Genomic DNA, 13,725 nt, shown 5'->3' on the forward strand with positions numbered 1-13,725 from the left:
AGAGAAACACAGTGCCCAGTATAGAGAAGATGTGCCCAGTATAGAGAAACACAGTGCCCAGTATAGAGAAGAACTGCCCAGTATAGTGAAGACCAGTGCCCAGTATAGAGAAACACAGTGCCCAGTATAGAGAAACACAGTGCCCAGTATAGAGAAGTGCCCAGTATAGAGAAACACAGTGCCCAGTATAGAGAAGATGTGCCCAGTATAGAGAAGATGTGCCCAGTATAGAGAAACACAGTGCCCAGTATAGAGAAGAACTGCCCAGTATAGTGAAGACCAGTGCCCAGTATAGAGAAACACAGTGCCCAGTATAGAGAAGATGTGCCCAGTATAGAGAAACACAGTGCCCAGTATAGAGAAGAACTGCCCAGTATAGTGAAGACCAGTGCCCAGTATAGAGAAACACAGTGCCCAGTATAGAGAAGTGCCCAGTATAGAGAAGATGTGCCCAGTATAGAGAAGAAGTGCCCAGTATAGAGAAGAAGTGCCCAGTATAGAGAAACACAGTGCCCAGTATAGTGTCCAGTATAGAGAAGACCAGCGACCAGTATAGTGTCCAGTATAGAGAAGATGTGTCCAGTATAGTGTCCAGTATAGAGAAGATGTGTCCAGTATAGTGTCCAGTATAGAGAAGATGTGTCCAGTATAGTGTCCAGGATAGAGAAGATGTGCCCAGTATAGAGAAGAAGTGCCCAGTATAGAGAAGACCAGCGACCAGTATAGAGAAGATGTGTCCAGTATAGAGAAGATGTGTCCAGTATAGAGATGTGCCCAGTATAGAGAAGACGTGCCCAGTGTAGAGAAGAAGTGCCCAGTATAACCAGCATAGAGAAGAACAGCGACCAGTATAGAGAAGATGTGTCCACTATAGTGTTCAGTATAGAGAAGACCAGTGCCCACTATAGTGCCCAGTATAACCAGTATAGAGAAGAACAGCCACCAGTATAGAGAAGATGTGCCCAGTATAGAGAAGACCAGCGACCAATATAACCAGTATAGAGAAGGACAGCGACCAGTATAGTGCCCAGTATAACCAGTATAGAGAAGGACAGCGACCAGTATAGTGCCCAGTATAACCAGTATAGAGAAGAACAGCGACCAGTATAGTGCCCAGTATAACCAGTATAGAGAAGAACAGCGACCAGTATAGTGCCCAGTATAACCAGAATAGAGAAGAACAGCGACCAGTATAGTGCCCAGTATAACCAGTATAGAGAAGGACAGCGACCAGTATAGTGCCCAGTATAGAGAAGGACAGCGACCAGTATAGTGCCCAGTATAACCAGTATAGAGAAGAACAGCGACCAGTATAGTGCCCAGTATAACCAGTATAGAGAAGAACAGCGACCAGTATAGCGACCAGTATAACCAGTATAGCGACCAGTATAGAGAAGAACAGTGTCCAGTATAGTGCCCAGTATAGCGACCAGTATAGAGAAGATGTGCCCACTATAGCGACCAGTATAGAGAAGATGTGCCCAGTATAGTGACCAGTATAGCGACCAGTATAGCCACCAGTATAGAGAAGACCAGCAACCAGTATAGAGAAGGACAGCGACCAGTATAGAGAAGAACAGTGACCAGTATAGCGACCAGTAATAACCAGTATAGAGAAGATGTGCCCAGTATAGCCAGTATAGCGACCAGTATAGAGAAGAACAGTGCCCAGTATAGAGAAGAACAGCGACCAGTATAGCAACCAGTATAACCAGTATAGAGAAGAACAGTGTGCAGTATAGAGAAGATGTGCCCAGTATAACCAGTATAGCAACCAGTATAGAGAAGAACAGAGCCCAGTATAGCGACCAGCATAGAGAAGAACAGTGCCCAGTATAGCGACCAGTACAACCAGTATAGAGAAGTATAGCGACCAGTATAGAGAAGAACAGTGTGTAGTATAGAGACCAGTATAACCAGTATAGAGAAGACCAGTGCCCAGTATAGAGAAGATGTGCCCAGTATAGCGACCAGTATAACCAGTATAGAGAAGAACAGTGCCCAGTATAGCGACCAGTATAACCAGTATAGAGAACAGTGCCCAGTATAGAGAAACACAGTGCCCAGTATAACCAGTATAGCGAAGACCAGTGCCCAGTATAGCAACCAGTATAGAAAAACAGTGCCCAGTATAGCGACCAGTATAGAGAAGAACAGTGTCCAGTATAGCTATCAGTATAACCAGTATAGAGAAGAACAGTGCCCAGTGTAGAGAAACATAGTGCACAGTATAGTGCCCAGTATAACCAGTATAGCAAAGACCAGTGCCCAGTATAGCGAACAGTATAGAGAACAGTGCCCAGTATAGCGAACAGTATAACCAGTATAGAGAAGACCAGTGCCCAGTATAGCGACCAGTATAACCAGTATAGAGAAACACAGTGCCCAGTATAGCGACCAGTATAACCAGTATAGAGAAACACAGTGCCCAGTATAGCGACCAGTATAACCAGTATAGAGAAGAATAGTGCCCAGTATAGAGAAACACAGGGCCCAGTATAGTGCCCAGTATAACCAGTATAGCAAAGACCAGTGCCCAGTATAGCGACCAGTATAGAGAACAGTGCACAGTATAGCGACCAGTATAACCAGTATAGAGAAGAACAGTGACCAGTATAGAGAAGAACAGTGCCCAGTATAGCGACCAGTATAACCAGTATAGAGAAGAACAGTGCCCAGTATAGCGACCAGTATAACCAGTGTAGAGAAACACAGTGCCCAGTATCGCGACCAGTATAGAGAACAGTGCCCAGTGTTGAGAAACATAGTGCACAGTATAGTACCCAGTATAACCAGTATAGCAAAGACCAGCGACCAGTATAGAGAACAGTGCACAGTATAGCGACCAGTATAACCAGTATAGAGAAACACAGTGCCCAGTATAGCGACCAGTATAACCAGTATAGAGAAGAACAGTGCCCAGTATAGAGAAACACAGGGCCCAGTATAGTGACCAGTATAACCAGTATAGCGAAGACCAGTGCCCAGTATAGTGACCAGTATAACCAGTATAGAGAAACACAGTGCCCAGTATAGCGACCAGTATAACCAGTATAGCGAAGAACAGTGTCCAGTATAGCCAGTATAGAGAAGAACAGTGCCCAGTATAGTGCCCAGTATAGCCAGTATAGAGAAGTATAGTGCCCAGTATAGCGAAGCATAGTGCCTAGAATATAGGACAGTGCCCAGTATAGAGAAAAGCAGTGCCCAGTATAACCAGTATAGAGAAGATAAGTGTCCAGTATAGCGAAGAACAGTGCCCAGTATAGCCAGTATAGTGCCCAGTTTAGAGAACAGTGCCTAGTATAACCAGTATAGAGAAGAACAGTGCCCAGTACAAACAGTATAGAGAAGAACAGTGCCCAGTATAGCCAGTATAGAGAAGATAAGTGCCCAGTATAGCCAGTATAGTGCCCAGTATAGCCAGTATAGAGAACAGTGCCCAGTATAGCCAGTATAGAGAACAGTGCCCAGTATAACCAGTATAAATAAGAACAGTGCCCAGTATATCCAGTATAGAGAAGAACAGTGCCCTGTATAACCAGCATAATGCCCAGTATAGTGCCCAATATAACCAGTATAGAGAATTTCAGTGCCCTTTATAACCAGTATAATGCTCAGTATAGCCAGTACAGAGAAGAACAGTGCCCAGTATATCAATATAATGCCCAGTATAACCAATATAATGCCCTTTATAACCAGTATAATGCTCAGTATAGCCATTATAGAGAAGAACGGTGCCCAGTATATCAATATAATGCCCAGTATAACCAGGATAGTGCCCAGTATCACCATTATAGAGAAGAACAGTGCCCTGTATAGCCAGTACAGAGAAGAACAGTGCCTAGTATATCAGTATAATGCCCAGTATAACCAGTATAGATAAGAACAGTGCCCATAATAGCCAGTATAGAGAACAGTGTCCAGTATAGAGAAGATAAGTGCCCAGTATAGCCAGTATAGTGCCCAGTATAGCCAGTACAGAGAACAGTGTCCAGTATAGAGAAGATGAGTGCCCAGTATAGCCAGTATAGTGCCCAGTATAGCCAGTACAGAGAAGCACTGTGCCCAGTATAATGCCCAGAATAGCCAATATAATGCCCAGTATAAAGAAGAACAGTGCCCAGTATAGCCAGTAGAGAGAAGAACAGTGCCCAGTATAACCAGTATAATGCCCAGTATAGCCTGTATAGTGCCCGGTATAACCAGTATAGAGAAGAACAGTGCCGAGTATATCCAGTACAATAACCAGTATAATGCCCAGTATAACCAGTTCAGTGCCCAGTATAACTAGTATAATGCCCAGTATAACCAGTATAGTGCCCAGTATAACCAGTATGATGCCTAGTATAACCAGTATAGAGAAGAACAGTGCCTAGTATAACCAGTATAATAACCAGTATAACCAATATAATGCCCAGTAAAACCAGTATAACCAGTATTATGCCCAGTATAACCAGTATTCCGCCCAGTATAACCAGTATAATAACCAGTATAACCAATATAATGCCCAGTAAAACCAGTATAACCAGTATTATGCCCAGTATAAGCAGTATTATGCCCAGCATAACTAGTATAATGCCCAGTATAACCAGTATTATGCCCAGTATAACCAGTATAATGCCCAGTATAACTAGTATTATGCCCAGTATAACCAGTATAATGCCCAGTATAACCAGTATAATGCCCAGTATAACCAGTATTATGCCCAGTATAACCAGTATAATGCCCAGTATAACTAGTATTATGCCCAGTATAACCAGTATAATGCCCAGTATAACTAGTATTATGCCCAGTATAACCAGTATAATGCCCAGTATAACCAGTATAATGCCCAGTATAACCAGTATTATGCCCAGTATAATGCCCAGTATAACTAGTATAATGCCCAGTATAACCATTATAATGCCCAGTATAACCAATATAATGCCCAGTAAAACCAGTATAACAGTATAACCAGTATTATGCCCAGTATAACCAGTATTATCCCCAGTATAACCAGTATTATGCCCAGTATAACCAGTATAATGCCCAGTATAACCAGTATTATGCCCAGTATAACCAATATAATGCCCAGTAAAACCAGTATAACCAGTATTATGCCCAGTATAACCAGTATTATCCCCAGTATAACCAGTATTATGCCCAGTATAACTAGTATAATGCCCAGTATAACCAGTATTATACCCAGTATAACCAGTCTAATGCCCAGTATAACCAGTATTATGCCCAGTATAACCAGTATTATGCCTAGTATAACCAGTATAATGCCCAGTATAACTAGTATAATTCCCAGTATAACCAGTATAATACCCAGTATAACCAGTATAATGCCCAGTATAACTAGTATTATGCCCAGTATAACCAGTATAATGCCCAGTATAACCAGTATAATGCCCAGTATAACCAGTATTATGCCCAGTATAACCAGTATAATGCCCAGTATAACTAGTATAATGCCCAGTATAACCATTATAATGCCCAGTATAACCAATATAATGCCCAGTAAAACCAGTATAACCAGTATTATGCCCAGTATAACCAGTATTATCCCCAGTATAACCAGTATTATGCCCAGTATATCAGTATAATGCCCAGTATAACCATTATAATGCCCAGTATAACCAATATAATGCCCAGTAAAACCAGTATAACCAGTATTATGCCCAGTATAACCAGTATTATCCCCAGTATAACCAGTATTATGCCCAGTATAACTAGTATAATGCCCAGTATAACCAGTATTATGCCCAGTATAACCAGTCTAATGCCCAGTATAACCAGTATTATGCCCAGTATAACCAGTATTATGCCCAGTATAACCAGTATAATGCCCAGTATAACTAGTATAATGCCCAGTATAACCAGTATAATACCCAGTATAACCAGTATAATGCCCAGTATAACCAGTATAATGCCCAGTATAACCAGTATAATGCCCAGTATAACTAGTATAATGCCCAATGTAACCCGTATAATGCCCAGTATAACCAGTATAATGCCCAGTATAACCAATATTATGCCCAGTATAATCAGAAAAGAGAAGACCGGTGCCCAGTATAACCAAAAGAGAAAACAGCACTGTCCAGAATAGCATGGGGGCTTAGGGCTCATTCACACAGGGGCAAGGAGGCGGATTTTGCCAGCGGATTTCGCCTCAGTATCCGCCTCCATAGAATGGTGGTCTATGGAGACCGCTAGCTTTCGTTTTTCTGCTAGCAGTTTTTTGCCGCTAGCAGAAAAAAGAAGCGACATGACCTTTCTTCATGGGAGACGAAAAACGTGTTGCGTTTTTTTCAAAAAACGCGACCAAAAACGTGACTTTTTTTTTTACGGGCCAATCACTTTAGGGGAGGGGAAAACCACCTGCCATTTTCTAAAGAAAACGCTCCCAAAGCCACGGCAACCTCCATAAACCGCTTCCTAATTAGGAAGCGTTTTTTTTTCTGAACCAAAGTAAGCTAGGCGGTTTTCACGTGTGAAGTTTCCCTTTGTGGTTAGCATGGCAGTTTTGGAGCGCTGGGGCCCTGGGTTTGAATCCTATATGGGTTTCCTGTAGGTGCTAAATAACCTGAATAGAGTAGAACAGTGCCCAGTGTGATCAAAATAGTGAAGAACAGTGATTAGAGTAGAATAGGACCTGGTATAACCGAAGAAGAAGACAACACTGTCCAAGGAAGATAGTTCTCCCTTCTGTCTCTTCTTGTTCATGGATTGGCACAGATAGTACTACCTCCCTGTCTCTTTTTTGTAAATGACTTGGCACAGATCAGATAGTACTACCTCCCTGTCTCTTCTTGCAAATGGTTTGAAACAGATAGTACTGCCTCCCTGTCTCTTCTTGTTAATGGATTGGCACAGATAATACTGCCTCCCTCTCTATTTTTGTAAATGGCTTGGCATAAATGGCACTCCCTCCCTGTCTCTTCTTGTAAATGGCTCGGCACAGATAGTACTGCCTCCCTGTCTCTTTTTTGTAAATGACTTGGCACAGATCAGATAATACTGCCTCCCTGTCTCTTCTTGTATATGGTTTGAAACAGATAGTACTGCCTCCCTGTCTCTTCTTGTAAATGGCTTGGCACAGATCAGATAGTACTGCCTCCCTGTCTCTTCTTGTAAATGGATTGGCACAGATCAGATAGTACTGCCTCCCTGTCTCTTCTTGTAAATGGATTGGCACAGATCAGATAGTACTACCTCCCTGTCTCTTCTTGTAAATGGTTTGAAACAGATAATAGTGTCTCCCTGTCTCTTCTTGTAAATGGTTTGAAACAGATAGTACTACCTCCCTGTCTCTTCTTGTAAATGGATTGGCACAGAACAGATAGTACTGCCTGCCTGTCTCTTCTTGTAAATGGCTTGGCACAGATCAGATAGTACTACCTCCCTGTCTCTTCTTGTAAATGGCTTGGCACAGATAGTACTGCCTTCCTACCTCTCACTGTAAACGATGCAGTAAAAACGTCGTCCCATTGTAAATTACCATATGTAAGCAATGACTTTAATTCTTCCCTGTCTTCCCTCGTATGTAAGTAGGCACAGATAGTACCACTTCCTTGCTTCTTTTTTGCCATAACATTTACTGAGGTCAAAGTAGTCATATTGATGGCATATCCTAGCATGATGTCCTAGGAAAAGTAGAGACAAAAAAAATCAACAGGTTCAGGCCCCCACCCCTAGACATTTGGTAAGGACACCCCTCTAGTAGCTAGAGCAGCAGCAAGGCTCTGACATTTAGTGAAACTACAGCCATTGATTTAGTGAACCTGACCAGCTGATCGTGAAGATTTCCAGCATTGGCTTCTCTCGGGGGAGGGGGGAACCAAAATCTATAAATGGGTCGTCAAAAATATACATATTAAAAATGCCTATGTATGTAGCAAAATATTCAGGAGAATCAGATAGAAAAGCACACGGTACAAGGGTACGAGTCCTACGTTTCGGCAGCCAGGAAGGGGTTAAGGCGGTGGCATTGTCCGCCCGCTTCTTTCTTGTTGATTCAGTGGCTGCCTCCGAGACAGAAATGGCAACTCTCAAACTGAAGGAAAGAAAAGCCTTTTGAGGAGACGCTGCCCAGCACAGGACCAACTCAACAGCGGGTCACCCCGAGCAACCGAGCAAGTTTTTTTTTACTCAACTATGAGAAAACTTTTTTTTTTTCTTCAATTCTTCGCCCCCCTTTCTCTCCGACCGAAAGTGCGAGAACGTATTACACAACTGCGCTCATACGCTCAGGCTGAAATTTTTTTGGAAGGAATTTCAACTAGCAAAAATTTAAAAAAATTTTTAAAAAAATTTCCCAAAAATTTTAAAGTCTTAAACCGCCTAAGTAGACGTCATAAAAGGGATAGGTCTCCTTTAATTCATCTTAACCCTTCTCATACCATTGGGATTTGAGCTACAGGGCTGGGGTAACACCAAATGGATTTGCCGCTCTCCCATTTTGAGAATTCTGCAGATTTTTCAGAATTCGGCCGTGGCAAAAACCTCACAAAATGGGTTGGTTTTTGTGGCCAAATTCACAGATTATAGAGGTTTTCTGGTCACGAGTTTGCCCCTCTCCATAGGAAGGGGTGTAGTTTGAAGCTCCTGAGTCCTCTTTCAATGGGGGGTCCCGCTTTACCATGTGTCATTTAGAATAGTGGTATATTTTATGTGTTATGCGGCCCCCTATAGCTATGCCCCCCGTGGATAGGGAATAACTTGCTGATCGGTGGCGGTCTCCACTGATCACGAGAACTGGGGTACTCAGGGCAATAGAGTTGAGTGAATACTATTCGAATACCATGCTCCCATAGGAATGAATGGGAGCAGCCGGCGCGCAGGGGGTTAAGCGGCTGGGTGTCGGCTGCGTCCATTCATTCCTATGGAGCGAGGTATTCGAAATGGCCGTTTCGAAAACTATTCGCTCATCTCTACAGGGCACCACTCCATTCATTTCAATCGGAGGCAGCATTCAGACAGCTCCCATTCCAATGAATGTGGTGGCAGCGTGTATCTATACCCTACCGATGGGATGCAAGACCTCACAAGTAATAGGCGGATTTCGGAAGCCTTGTCTACTCTATAGTGGTGGTTCTGGGGTACTGCGGCACTACACCTATTACTTGCATAGGAGTATAGCTGCTTCCAGCCAGAAGCTTTGTCGCCAGGAGGCATCCGGATCAGACAAGCAGTGCAGGGTCCAGGTATTGATCCGATATTGATGACTTATCCTTATAGATCATCAGTATAACAAACCTCCCGGGTGTTGGTAAAACCCTTTAAGGTGCCTATATACTTTCTAGAACCCCTCTTATCTGCTTTAGGAAAACTCCTTTAATACAAGTTCCATATACTCACTAATATTACATACGCTCATATGTGCAGATCTCCATATCACAGAGCGCCATCTAGTGGTGACTATTGGGCATTACATTGTCTTATAAGGTAGGGAGACAATGGAAGTGAACGCATTAACCCCTGTCAAGCCAAGCAAGGACCATACCTAGAAATACTATAATAAATGGCTTTTTCCCTCTTTACAATAAATGCGCAAGATATTTAATGTGGACCGAAAGGTAAAATATACTGAAACATCCTGCAGTCTCTAGTATACTTCACATATCGTCTGCTCCCTCCAAGATATCTGTCTGTTGAAAGGGTTAATGTTATCTATCTATCTATCTATCTATCTATCTAATATCTATCTATCTATCTATCTATCTATCTATCTATATATGCTGCAATACCAGGCCACAGACAAAGGTGGCACCCTCCTCTCGCTATGGGGCTTTGGGCATTGCCTAAGTGGTCAGTTTGCCCTTGAAGACATTGTATGCCCATTCATTTTAGGGAGAACCCTTTAAGATAGGTCATTACTATCAGATCTGTGGAGGTCCGACACCAAGTACCCCCAGCGATCAGCGCCAGGCACCCCTCATCGGAAAGCAGGACTCTACAGTGTACAGAGCTGGAAGCAGAAGCCTCAGTATACCAGGGACCAGTATAAGTGCGCAGGTCTTAATGGTTTTCTGGCTCATGTTATAGTAAATCTGTTGAATCTTCCCTGGCCCACTTTGAATCAAGATGGTCATAGACTGGACAAAGTGGAGAATTCTTGGTAGACTTTTTGAGTCCGTGTACAAAACGTGCTCCACTTTTGTTTAGTGACCGTCCTGATCATACTCCTGACGCTCGGCGTGACCTATGCGACAGTTCTGGCCCAATTACAGGCCTCAACGCTGACCCCAGGCACATGTCGTCACTATAAGAGCCAGACGCCATGAGGAGGAGCAAAAGAGGTGACAGGGGACCTCCATCTATTATACTCTGAGGTATGAAGAGACCAGAGTATAATAATGTACCTCAATGTAAGTCGCGGTGGCCATTTTAGTTCCCAAATTGTTCAGTTTTATTACATACAGTTTGGGATATTTGGGTCGAATCCAGCTGGTGTCAGAGTGGTTGATCCATCTGTAGTGAGGACCAGTAGATACTAGACTAGCAGTACCTGTGTTTCTATGAATCATATAGGGGTTCACGCACACGTCCGAATTTGCCGTCCAAGGGTCCAGTCCATTCCGATGATAATAGAACAGTCCTATCCGGCAGCGTTTCATCAGAACGGGTCAGAAGTCCCCATAGGGGGACTGCAGACTTGGATGCACACTCGGTCATACTGTATGGTCTTGTATGGTATTCTGTAGGGGACTCACGTAATCCTTGACAGCTAAAATAGAGAGGCCCTGAAAAAGGGCACCCAAAAACTTCATTATGCCACATATACTTGACCCTGTTTCCCGAAAAAATCACATAATGCAGGATTCACAAAAAGTAGATCACATTCCGAAGAGAAAAAGGTGGCCACTCATTGTCCATTGGTAACTTAAGCGATATCCATATTTACCTGGGACCTACAGCAGTGGGGGCGGCGATAATTCCTTATGGTCAGGCTAGACAATATAGACCCACAACCGTCCCCCATTGTATAAATCATCCATAGTGGCAGCAAAATACATCAGCCATAAACATTTTGTTTGTGATGTTTGTGTCATGTTCCGGGGGCCGCGCTGCCTACATTATCATTGCTTCAAGGACATAAAGCGACAGACATGTCAATAACGGAGCGAGGACGTCCATTAATCAGGAGGAAGTGTTGGAGAAGTTTTGGCCATTTTCCCCGTTCTACATTAGTGTACGGAGTAAGAGGATCATTAAACATGATCGATCAATAACCACAAACTGTAAATTATCTGAAGAGCTGAAGTTGTGCGGAAAGTCTAGAACATTAAGAAAGAGGCAAAGTCACAAGACATGGTGGAGTAAACAGTGCGGGAAGATGAGCACATTACATATAGGTCAATGATAACAACTTGGAGCCATGTCTATCATGTTATGCTTCAGTAAATCTTAAAACCTCAGCTGGTGGAGTCACTGTGTACATACATTACATTACTTATCCTGTATTATACTCCAGAGCTGCGCTCACTATTCTGCAGTCACTGTGTACATACATTACATTATTGGATAATGGGGCTTATACCTATGTGGGAATACCTATCATGTCTGTTTAGTTTAAATTTTTTATATTATGGATTTTTTTTTTAATATAAAAGGTGGGTTTTCTGAAATTTTATTATTCGCTTCTTTTTTATTTTTAACCTTTTTATTTTTTCCCTGTCCCACAGTGGGACTCGAACCTGGGATCTCTGATCCCCAGTGCAATGTACATAGGACTGCAGAACATTGCACATTAGTTCTCTATGCAGAATGTACACAGGCTGCGGCCTGGCCTCCTGACTACCATGGTAACCCTTTGGAACCTACGAACTTATTGAGGAGATCCGAGGGCAAAATCACTCCCCTGTCACCCCTCGGATCCCCTGCGTTAAGATCGTGGGTTCCAAAGGGTTACCAGTTGATCGATATTGATTCCAGCATCCAATTGGTTAATCCACGGGTGTCAAAGTATCTACCAATGCCAGCGCTTAGCCCCAGGCCTTGGTTGTATAACACATCTCAGTAGCGGAGGTAATGTCGCAGTTGCAGCTCCTGTGCCCGCGGTATTACAACGCCGTACTATAACTCTATGCTCAGTGTGACGTCATAGTATGATACTGAGCAGTAAGGAGTTAAAATAAAGAAAAAAAAACACAGAACAATAAAAATAAAACCCCTATTTATCACCCAAAAAAAATGTCAAAAACTATTGAATAATTTTATAGCTCTCAAAACCGCACGGAGGGAAAAACTCGAAAAAATTGTATCCGGTCCCGAAGGGGTTAACAATGAATTTCAATCAAAGCCCTTTTTCTTTAAAACTAAAAAAAAGTACCAAATTTGATCCGCCGTGCCCAAAATTCCCGTACCCTCCCCCCTTTTGTAAAGTTTGACCAACAACGCGAAGGTGGAAGTCTTTGGAAAAGAACAACATTCATCAAACAGCTCATTAGTGCCACATCATAAAAGGAAGGCCGCGGCGAGTTAAGGGTCTCCATGAAAGTGGCGTGAAAAAAAAAAAAACGCGCTGTCTGCTCACTTCCAAGAAAAGAGAAAAAAAAAACATGAAAAACCGTCTAAATGCTCCCAAGTAAAGGCCAGACTCTCCATTCAGCCCGGAGAGAAAGGCCCCTCTCAATCCTCCTACTGTTGACCATATAATAAAATCAGAGGAAACGCTTTTGATGTCGCTTGGCACGGCCCGCGTGTGAATGGAGGGGCAATGGACTGCTTAAATTGCTATTTACATTTCCAGCTGTTTTACCAGCAATTTCCCCCAACTTAATGGCCATTTAAGCTTTTTAAACAAGAAAATAGCTATTCTGCGCGGTGGCGGTGGCGGCTACTTCATCCCGCGCCTATTGTGGCTTCCTCCCATCCCCTCTCGCCGCTGACCCCTCTGACACTGTGTCCTCTCTCCTGCATTATAAGATCCCGTAGCCGATTCACAGGGTCCTGCCTCCTGGATGGCTTAATCCATAATTATCCCCTTAAATATAGCCAGGAAAGGAGCCAGCGAGGAAATAAAATACCGTCTATTCCTGCCGGCCGAGTCTTCAAAGCACCGGTAAAAAAAAAAAAAGAGTCCCTGAGTCACCCTGGTCCTGGTTATGACTGCTTCTGGGAAAGATGGGTGGGAAGCAATAGACATACCTCCCAACCTTCAAAGGATTGACTTTAGCCCCACCCACTTCTACTTTGAGTCCGCCCATTCCCATCCATTTCAAAGTATAATGCCCCGACAGTCACCCTAACGTGATATGCCCCACATTATAATGTTTCCCCCAGCTAATCCCACAGTATAAAGTCCCTCTCCCAATGCACCCACAATTTAATGTCCCCTTCATCTGCCCCAGTTTAATGTCCCCCTTCAGCTACCATCATTTTAATGTCCACCTCCATCTTTCCCCACAGATTTATGTCCCCATCCAGTTTCCCCCAGTTTAATGTCCCCCTCTAGCAGACCTCAATTTAATGTACCCCTTCATCTGCCCCCACAGTTTAATGTCCCCTCCAGTTTCACGTCCCCCTTCAGCTGCCACCAGTAGGGTTGAGCGATCGCGATTGGAATTCCGAACACGATCTTTTAAGGTGGGATCGATATCGGTAGTATTTTCCACAATGCTTTGCTTAGCCTTCCCACTGAGTATATAGCGTATACTCAGTGTGAAGGCTCCGCTGCAGTTCCATAGGAATGAATGGAAGCAGCCGGCACACAAGCCTTAAACCCCTGCGCACCGG

The sequence above is a fragment of the Leptodactylus fuscus genome, chromosome 5, assembly GCF_031893055.1.
Source record: "Leptodactylus fuscus isolate aLepFus1 chromosome 5, aLepFus1.hap2, whole genome shotgun sequence".
Lineage (NCBI taxonomy): Eukaryota > Metazoa > Chordata > Amphibia > Anura > Leptodactylidae > Leptodactylus > Leptodactylus fuscus.